Source organism: Manis pentadactyla, chromosome X, assembly GCF_030020395.1.
Source record: "Manis pentadactyla isolate mManPen7 chromosome X, mManPen7.hap1, whole genome shotgun sequence".
NCBI classification, from domain to species: Eukaryota; Metazoa; Chordata; class Mammalia; order Pholidota; family Manidae; genus Manis; species Manis pentadactyla.
Window position 1 is genome coordinate 58062898 of NC_080038.1, and position 10120 is coordinate 58073017.

A 10120-nucleotide genomic window follows, 5' to 3' on the forward strand; every position below is an offset into this window, starting at 1 on the left:
ACAAGAAGATATGTCAAAGAAATAATCAATCTTCCCATGTTTTCTTCCGTCTGCTACCTCTATTGCTTTTCTTCTTCCTTCCTAATTACAACCCTTAAATAGAATTCTTGCCTCATATCGAATTTACCGAGTATCATAATTCTTCCAAGTGGTAAAGACACCTCAAGACAAATGCTGGGCATAGAAGCCACAGGGCATAAATCTGCAAAGAAGTAAAAAGCTAACCTTTTTAAACAATAAGGCTTCTCTCTCACTTACCAACTTTACATTTCCCTGTATGGCCCAGGAAGATGACTGGTTAGCCAGAGACGGGTAAGATTCCTCAAGGGAGGAACAACCTAAGACAGGCACAGTCGCAGGGGGGCCATCAGGTGAGAAATTGGGGATCAACAGAGGTGAGGCTTAGAACCTCACCCCCCCTGTTTTGAGAGAAATCTTCTGCATCCGTGGATGTTTTATTGCCCTTGTCTAGCTTGGATTAATACTTAGTCTACAGGCACACACCTGATCATCTACCTTTGCTCTCTTACAACACTAAACTGTGTTTTCTACCTTTATCTTGCATCTACGTACCACTTCAGCATTTTATTATTAATAATAATAATAATAAATGGAGAAATTTGTGATTCACATATAAATCAAGTATAAAAATCAAACGAATATTCATATTTGACCTGATTGTTTATAGTTCATAATGCGTGATCAAAACCAAAAGTTTATGTGATGACTCCCCTTGTACTATTCACCATGTAAGAACTTATTCACTATGTAAGAATTTGTTCACCATGTAAGAACTTGTTCGTTATGCTTCAGAAGATTGGAAACTGATGAGAATTAGGCTTGGGGTGGATTAATGATTGTGCATTGAGCATTGACTACCCTATACAGAATTTTATTGTTGTTAACAACCATTTGATCAATAAATATGAAAGATGTCCTCTCAGAAAAAAAATAAAATAAAACGTCTTGAGCCAGTAAGGGTGTGTGTCCTATTTTCTCTCCCCACTACATTCCTCCGTTCAATTTACGTGTCTCTGATCTTAGTTTGGGTGAAGATTTCATTTAGAGGTTGGAGCTGGGGGACAACTATCTCATCTTAAAAGGCTCCTCCAGGTAGATTTAAGATATTTGAGCAAATCTGTCAGTTATAACATTTTAATGTTTTATGGTCTAAGAAAATTATTCATAAATTATGCCTATTTTTAAGATGAGTAAACTGAGGCCTAGACAGGAGTAGTAACTTACCCAAAGCAATTAATATTTGAGAAAGGCTGCATGCCCCAAACGCCTACCCCTAGACCCAAATGTGGATCCCATGGCTGAGAGTAGAAGCAAGGCAAGGGCAAGTAGAGAAGAAACTGTTCTTGGTTCTGGCAGAACAGGCAGGGGTATTGGAGGGTACTGGTCATTTCTCTCCACTAAACACTACCTAAATAGCTCTTAAAAGATCTCTAAGCAGTGTAAAGAAGAAATCTAGAAGATTGATTAAGATAGCTCATCCCCACCACCAGGGTAAACAGTTGGCCCCATAGTCTCTTAAGTGCTGCTGAGAAAACAATGCAGTCTTGTGGTGAAAAATAGCATGTAACTTCACCTGCATCCAGGGTTAACAGGGTTTTTGTTTTTGTTGTTGGTATTGATTTTTGTTTTGTTTTTGCTTCTCTCTCCTTGTAGTTCCTACTTCCTATTGACTATAAGGTTTCCTCTGCCCTCTTCCAGGTCCCTCTAGTCTCACTTGTGTTTCCTGGGTCAGCTGGAAGGTCTTACACATATTCAAAGGGCAATGGTCCTGCATTGTAGTAGATGGCAGGACAAGCAATTTTCCTTATTGATCTCCTGGGCCTCACCCTATATTAAAAGTGCTATAGCTAACTCTCCAGCAGGGAACACTGCTGGGGGTTGCTCTCTTAGTACCTTTCAGGAAATTCCTGAGCCAAAGTGAATTTCCCTCTGGAGCCTGATTTCCCCAAACTACTGACCATAGGTACACCATACATACCTCCAAATAATTTAAGAACAGCTGAGTGGGAAGATGAAAGGTGCCCTACTACCTCTTTCTAATGACATGCCTATTGGTTCCCAGTTCTCCCACCACCCCTTCCCATTTGATTCTTTCTGAAGTATGTTTATGTTTTAGCTCCTACCTATACATACCATGACCATGGAGGAACAAGCTATTTGGAGTCTGTATTTGTCTTTGTTACCTCCTTATTTTTCTAAAGCCTATACAGTGTGTTGCTGTCCCACAAATACTCGGTGGTTAATTAAATACATAAGGCAGCATGTGCACTTCTTCATAAGGTCTTAGCTCTGGCAAAGGAAAACTCTTTACATAAAGACCTCTGCTTTCAGGATTTTATTAGATGCATTTTTGGCAATAGTACATCTACAAACACTGATCAAGGGCATCGGGAGCAACCCATTGATCAAGATGCTAAAAGCACCTGGGAAAAAGTTAAAGGACCGCATTGTTTGGGGGACTGGAAATAATGGAATTACAAGCCCGTACCAAACATGCTCACAAGCCTGGCCTCACACAGACATTAGCAAATATGTGTGAGTCAAGGGTTTAGGCCTTGACCTTTAGGTTCTCTGTTCTTTTATTTCCGTGACAGTTTATTCTTATCTCACTTGCTGTAATTAGTCACTTCTACACCTTATGGTTGGGTAAGAACTACTACCCAAATAGAAGATGACGCAGCTTGAACAGACCCTAGGTGTTCAAGGTCACCATGTGCCTAGCATTTGTTCAAGCCCGACTCTAACACTGTTGCTCTATGGAAAGGATAGTGATTGTAACACAGCAATAACAACAATAATATAATGATAAAATGACATAGTCATCTCTCTTCTAGTCCTGTGCCTTCTCTAGACCCCATAATTTAAAAAGTTCTTCTACACCCATGGTCTCATTTAATCCTCACAACCCTTGAATTGGGTGATACTACAGTATACCTCAGAAATAGTGCAGGTTCAGTTCCAGACCACTACAATAAAGAAAATATTCCAATAAAGCAAGACAAATGAAGTTTTTGGTTTCCTAGTACATTTAAAAGTTGTATTTGCTGTATACTTCAGTGTATAATACTATTATGTCTAAAAAACCAAAGTACATGCCATATTAAAAATACTTCATTGCTAGAAAAATGCTAACCATTATCTGAGTTTTCAGTGATCACAGATCATCATAATAAATACAATAAAAATGAAAAATTTTGAAACATTATGAGAATTACCAAAATGTGACACAAAGTGAGAAAACACTCTTAGAAAAATGGTGCTATAGACTTATACAATGCAGGGTTTTCACAAACCTTCAATTTATAAAAAAAAAATTCAGGGTGTGAAGCACAATAATGTGAAGCCTAATAAAATGAGATATGCCTATATGTCCCTTTTAAAGAAAAGAAAACCAGCTTTTATTGGATACATGGCTTGTCAAGCCAGAGCTCAATCTAGTCCATCTACTGATTCCCAGACCAAGACTTTCTGCACTGCTTCAAGGCTTCTTCTTCCATCTGCTTTAGGATGGTATAGTTAGTGGCACTAGGGGCAACATTAAAGAAAAGCCAACATCCATGTAGCAAAATCCGCCGATGGTGTGTCTATACACAAAATCACTACAAAGTTCACTGTGAGCCCACACAAAACAACAAACTTCCTGGCTGTAATACTCAAGCCAGATAGCTTCTCAAAACTTACTTTTTCTGAGGCAATGAAGACACCAGCCTTATTTGCTGGGGCTACCTTAATGCACACATATGTCAGCAAGGATCCAGGTCCTCATGGTATGAATAATTGTGTGACCATCCTAAGCCATACCCAGAATCACCTTAGTCTTAACTGTTTTCTAAAGTTCAAAAATTGGAGTTGGCAGTTTCTTCTTTATGTTTTCTATTTGTCCATGGCAAATGTCACACTCAGGAGTTTTCTTCTGGTGAGAACTTTCAAAGATTTCCTTTTTATTGTTCTTAAAGTGTAGGCATCTTTGTCTGAGCACCTTGCTTTCAAGTATTCTTTTTTTCTGCTTGGGAGTTACTGGTCAATCAAAGCACAAAGGACTCTTGATAGAAATGTTTTCAACATGCCCTTGAGCATAGGTAATAGTTGAGTTGTCTGCATTTGAACTAGCTAAAGAAAGTTGCTTTTGCTTGTAAGGGAGAGGTGCTATTTGCTAGAGATGAATTTGTTTTTTTGTTTTTGTTTTTGGTTTACTGTTTTCCTCTTTCTACACTTGGATTTGGATTTTGACAGGAAGAAATCTGGGAAAGCAATTTACCCTTCCAAAGTTCTCAGACATGGCTAGGTAAGAGTGTCAGTTCTGCATACCCTGTCTCCAACACATAGCCCAACTATACTGGCAAGATAATGTCTCATGCCTCTAACCCCATGCCTGCCTCAGTACCAAGGTCTTAGGTATTTTATATTAAATGTATGTAAATGTAAATTATTTACCCTCATAAATTGGTTATTTATAGAGATTTTTGTTAAATGTTGATACATATACATGAGTGGCTACTGGCAGGATTGTGTTTTCTTTCTGATGCTCTGGAAATATTTTATATTAGCCAATAAACAAAAATACATCCAAAAACCTTGTTTATTCTTCTACTTTCAAAGAATCAAGGAGATTTATTTGGTTGGTGTATTTTTGCTCTTCTAATACAGCAAGGAAATGTGTTTCTTCTCAATGGATGCAGCACCAGGGATAGTAAAATCCTCTGACTTGTCTCCCAAGAGATCTGAGTTATCCAAGCTCTCCTGCTATATTTTGAATTGCTTATGACATTTATCTTCTCAGCTGGGCTGCAGATCTTCTAGATATTATTATCTTTTAAACTGATATTACTTAAATAGGAATTCATAGCCCTAAGAGGACTATGTACATGACTTCTGAGGTCTGGAAAATTTCTATGAATGAATGTGTGTGTGTGTTCATCTTCATTAAAATATTTTTTAAATATGAGCATATTCTATCTACTGGACCATCTGGATGATTACCTAAGAGTATTGCCCTGCCATTTCAGAGTCTGTATTTGTGTTTCAATCTTACTTGATTCAAGGAATGACATAGAGAGACACTATTACAACAATCTTATTTAAAAGATAGATAAATCAAGTTTCTTCCCATTTTTAATTTCTATGACCCCAAAAACAATAAATGTTGGCAAGGATGTAGAGAAATGTGAACCCTCATACATTGCTAGTAGGATTGTAAAATGGCATACCCACTTTAAAAACAGTCTGACATTTCCTTGAAATGTTAAGAATAGGGTTAAGATAAGATACAGGAATTCCACTCCTAGGTATATACCCCAAGATAATTGAAAACATATGTCCAAAGACACCACAAAAAAGAAAATTACAAACCAGTATCCCTGATGAACACAGATGCAAAAATACTTAACAAAATATTAGCAAACCGAATTCAAAAATACTTCTAAAAGATCATCCCTCATGACCAAATGGGATTTATTCCAGGGATGCAAGGATGCCACAATATTAAAAAATCCATCAATATCATCCACCACATCAACAGAAAGGACAAAAATCACATGATCATCTTAATAGATGCTCAAAAAGGATTTGACAAAATTCAACATCCATTCATGATAAAAACTCTCAACAAAATGGGCACAGAGGGCAAGTACATCAACATAATAAAGGCCATACATGAAAAATCCATAGCTAACATCATACTTAACAATGAAAACCTGAAAGTTTTTCCTCTAAGATCAGGAAAAAAACAAGCATGCCCACTTTTATTCAGCATAGTACTGGAGGTCCTAGCCATGGCAATTAGGCAGCACAAAGAAGTAAAAGACATCCAGATGGCTAGGAAGAAGTTAAACTGTCATTGTTTGCAGATGACGTGATATTGTACATGAAAAATCTTAAAGAATCCACCTCAAAACTACTAGAACTAATGACTGAATTCAGGAAAGTTTCAGGATACAAAGTTAATATGCAGAAATCTTTTGCATTCTTATGTACTAACAATGAACTAGGATAAAGAGAAATCAGGAAAACAATTACATTCACAACTGCATCAAAAAGAATAAAATGCCTGGGAATAAACCTAACCAAGAAGGTGAAAGACCTATACCTTGAAAACTACAAGACACTCATGAGAAAAAATTAAAGAAGACACCAATAAAAGGAAATACATCCCATGCTTATGGATAGGAAGAATTAATATTGTCAAAATGGCTTTCTGCCTAAAGCAATCTACAGATTCAATGCAATCCCTATCAAAATACCAACAGCATTATTCAATGAGTTAGAAAAAATAGCTACAAAATTAATATGGAACTACAAAAGACCCCGAAAAGCCATAGCAATCCTGACAAGGAAGAAAAAAGTTGGGGGTGATTGCACTCCCAAACTTCAAGCATTACTACAAAGCCACAGTAATCAAGGCAATTTGGTACTGGCACAAAAACAGACCCATAGATCAATGAAACAGAATAGAGAACCCAGATATAAACCCAAGCATATGTGGCCAATTAATATATGATAAAGGAACCATGGATATACACTAGTGAAATGATAGCCTTTCAACAACTGGTGTTGGCAGAACTGTACAGCTACATGCAAGAGAATGAAACTGGATTGTTGTCTAACTCCAAACATAAAAGTAAACTTGAAATGGATGAAATACCTGAATGCAAGCCATGAGACCATAAAACTCTTAGAAGAAAACATAGGCAAAAATCTCATTAATATAAACATGAGCAACTTTTTCCTGAACACTCTCCTCAGGCCAGGGCATCAAAAGCAAAAATGGGTAAATGGGACTACATCAAACTAACATAACAAATAAGGGGTTAACATCCAAAACATATAAAGAATTCACATACCTCACCACCTTAAAAGCAAATAACCTGATTAAGAAATGGACAAATGATCTGAACAGACACTTCTCCAAAGAAGAAATTCAGATGGCCAACAGGCACATGAAAATATGCTCCACATCGCTAATTATCAGGGAAATGCAAATTAAAACCACAATGAGATATCTCCTCATGCCAGTTAGGATGGCCAACATCCAAAAGATAAGCAACAGCAAATGTTGGCGAGGATGCAGAGAAATGGGAACCTACACTGTTAGTGGGAAAGTAAATTGGTGCAGCCACTGTGGAAAGCAGTATGGAGGTTCCCCCAAAATCAAAAATAGAAATACCATTTGACCCAGGAATTCCACTGTTAGGAATTTACCCTAAGAATGCAGCAGCCCAGTTTAAAAAAGACATATGCACCCTTATGTTTATTGCAGCACTATTTCCAATAGCCAAGAAATGGAAACAACCTAAGTATCCATCAGTAGATGAATGGATAAAGAAGATGTGGTACATATACACAATGGAATATTATTCATCCACAAGAAGAAAATAAATCCTACCATTTGCAATAACATGGATGGAGCTAGAGGGTATTATGCTCAGTGAAATAAGTCAGGTGGAGAAAGACAAGTACCAAATGATTTCACTCACTTATGGAGTATAAGAACAAAGAGAACAAAGAAAAACTGAAGGAACAAAAAAATAGCAGCAGACTCACAGAGTCCAAAAAGTGACTAGTGGTTACCAAAGGAAGGGATTGGGGAGGGTGGGTGATGAGGGATTGAGAAGGGGATTAAGGAGCCCTATAATTCACAATCATAATATATGTAGGTCATGGGAAAGGCAGTACAGCATGCAGAAGACAAGTCATGACTAGTGTCTTACTACACTGGTAGGCTGCAGTTGGGGGTGAGGACTTGGTAATATGGGTGAATGTTGAAACCACAATGTTGTTCATGTGAAACCTTCATAAGATTGTATATCAAAGATACTTTAATTAAAAAATGTCTGTTCAGGGCAGATGACCTGAATAGAGAATAGACTTTTTCCAAAGAGAGCATACAGTTAGCCAAAGACATGAAAAGATGCTCCATGTCACGAATCATCAGGGAAATGCAAATCAAAACCACAATGAGATTATCACCTCACACCAGTTGGAAAGCAAATAAATTTCTTGTCCAAAAGACAAGAAATAACAAGTGTTGGCTAGGATATGGACAAAAGGAAACACTCCTACATTGTTGCTGGGAATGCAAATTTGTGCAGCCACTACGGAAAGCAGTAGGAAGCTCCTTAAAGAACTAAAGATAGAAATACCATAGGATCCAGTAATTCTACTTGTAGGAATTTACATGAAGAAAACAAATGTGTGATTCAAAAAGATATAAACATCCTTATGTTTATTTCCATATTATATAAATAGCCAAGATATGGAAGTAACTTAAATGCCAGTCAGTTGATGAATGTATAAGATATGGAACACACACACACACACACACACACACATGAATATTATCCAGCCATAAAAAGGAAATAAATTATGACATTTGTGGCAATATAGATGTACTTATATTATGCTAAGTTAAATAAAGATAGGTAGGTGAAGAAAGACAAATACTTTATGATTTCACTTATTGGTGGAATTGCAAATCAAAACTAAACAAAATAAACAAAACACCAATAGATACATAGACAATGAGAGGTGACTGGTACCATGGGGAGAGGTTGGGGTGAGCATGTGAAATAGGTGAAGAAGGCACAGAGGCACAAAATCTCTATTATAATACAAATTGGTCATGGTGATAAAAGTACAGCATAAAGAATATAGTCAATAGTTCCATAACATCTATGTTGACATGTAGTAACCACACTAGTTGGGGTGAGGATTTAATAATGTATACAGCTCCCAAATTACTATGTTGCATACTTGAAAAAATAATATTGTATATAAACTATACTTCAATGAAAATTAAATCAAAACAAAAATAAATAAATGAAGCAGCTCCTTAGAGTTTATTGAAAATGAAACATGCCACCCCATTTATGCAGCTTATAAATTAACAATCATCCTTTATACTTAGATAGTACTTTATCTGTTAGTAAGAACTCTCTTAAATATAATCTTATTGCAACCTCTCAGCAGCCCTGCAAAAGTGTTATGAGTAGCCCCATGGTCCAGGTGAGGAAAATGCCAAATTTGGACTACAGTCCTGCATTTCTTTTTGTTCCTACTGACATGTTCTCTTCAAAGGCTGACTATTTCTTCTATGTGGGTTCAGCTCCCTGAGAACCACAGTGTCCCTTCCTTACTTACCTAAGGCCCCAGACTACTTTGAGTCTCAGGCCACTGTTTCAAAGCTCTTTCCTAAGCACAATCAACTATTCTGCCTTTACCATTTTGGGGATCTTCCAGGGGCTCTTCTTTTAGGCTGGGACTATCCTCTCTTTCCCTTTCACCTGTGGAATCTCCACAGCTTCTATTTCCCCAGAATATCAGAGAGAGAGAACAGTTTATGATATTTTAGAGGTTCAAGAATTTCCTGTATTCCAGCTACTCAAGATAGAAGGTCTTCTTCTGTCTCCCAAGCAGAGCCAAGTCTTGATCTGGACCCACAACAACATCTCCAAGCAGATTTTTTGGCAGATGGACTAACTGACCATTGTTCTTTCTTCTGATTCTCCCCACTATGAATTCAGAGCTGTTTTTTCTACCCTCTAGCTCAGCTGAGTACCAACAACTGAGTAGCTTTCCCAGAAGGCCTGCACTACAGAGACATGTGGGCATTTATTCTTGTGGGTTTTCTTCTAGACTTTCTCTATATCTAGTTCCTTAAAGCTGATGCAGGCTAGTAGAGTGTAAACTGACTGTATAACCTTGGTTAAGCCTTTTGTTATCATGGATCTCAATTTCCTTATGTGTAAAAATGGAATAACCAGTCCTCTACCCTCCATCCTAGATTCTTATTATGCCCATTAAATGAGATGTTTGTATATATGAAGATTCCTAGCCCAGTGCCCAACACACAATGGGTACTTAAAGAATTAGAGTTAATTCAGAACCAGTATGTTTGTCATTTGACTTGGATTCTAGATAGAGACACCTCCCTATGTTGTTCTCAATTACCAGATATTTGAGTTGTTTTTTTTCCTGTCCACAAAACAGTGCACATATATGTGAACTCGCATATACACATTGTAGGGCCAGTCACTGCCAGCTTGTAAACTTTTGTCCCAGAATAACCATTTGTCCACATGGCCCCCTTCTTTGAGTGCTATGC